At 63.0% G+C, this 736-nt stretch overlaps 1 protein-coding gene across 2 annotated transcripts in view; it reads right to left on the bottom strand.

The window, feature by feature from the left end:
* The window catches only part of FRMPD1 (FERM and PDZ domain containing 1), a 127578-nt gene extending 127071 nt beyond the window's left edge, over positions 1-507 (bottom strand). The window contains exon 1 of one of the 2 annotated variants that reach the window (XM_074281790.1): positions 188-507. The gene's annotated coding sequence lies outside the window, so the exon portion shown is untranslated. The remainder of the gene's footprint in view (positions 1-187) is intronic. The other variant, XM_074281791.1, reaches the window with a different exon arrangement.
* Positions 508-736: the final 229 nt, after the last annotated feature.

Genomic DNA, 736 nt, shown 5'->3' with positions numbered 1-736 from the left:
ACGGAAAAAAGGGAGGGAAAGGACTTCCAGCGTAGCATCCCCCATCTCCGAGAGACACTGGGGCCCAGGGCAGAGAGGTTGGCGGGGAGGGGATAGATCCCTTTCCTGTTTTCTTCAATGTCCCAACCCAAGTCCGGGAAACTTTCCCCAAGCCGGACCCCTGCCGTTAGTGTCTCCCCTCCCTTACCTGCAGAAGAGACACCGCCCTGGACTCAGCTTCGCAGAAGGGGAAGCACTGAGCTCTAGACAGGTTCCAGAGCCAGGCCACCCCTGGCCCAGCTGCTCCAGCTCCCGCCTCCTTTTTCTTCCTCTGTCTTTTTCTCCTCCTCCTCCCCGAGTCTCTGCAACCAGAGGAGGAGGAGGAGGGCGGGCCGGGGGGCTGAACTGAGGCTGGTGGCAGGTGCTGAGATTCAGGCTCAGGCTAAGGGTGGGGGCAGTGTTGCGACCACCTCGCCGAGGCTACAGAAGGAGGAGCCAGCCCCCCGGACTCCCCGCCTCCCAGACAGGGGACAAGTTGGGTGACACCGAGGTGGTAGAAGCCCCTCCTGCCGCCGTCCGCCCTGGGCTCTGGGAGAGTGAAGCCCCGCCGCAGTGGGCGTGTCTGCCCCTTCCCCTCACACACTCACCCCACCCAGGGGAGAGCCCTGCGAGTACCCGCTGGTACCCAACCTCTGCCAATTCACAGCCAACATTCTCGCTGTGACAGTGTGCCCTCGGTAATTCCAGATCCCGGGTC

The sequence above is a fragment of the Sminthopsis crassicaudata genome, chromosome 1, assembly GCF_048593235.1.
Source record: "Sminthopsis crassicaudata isolate SCR6 chromosome 1, ASM4859323v1, whole genome shotgun sequence".
Classification (NCBI taxonomy): Eukaryota; Metazoa; Chordata; class Mammalia; order Dasyuromorphia; family Dasyuridae; genus Sminthopsis; species Sminthopsis crassicaudata.
The sequence above is the reverse complement of the archived record's forward strand: the minus strand, read 5'-3'. Positions and strand labels throughout refer to the sequence as shown.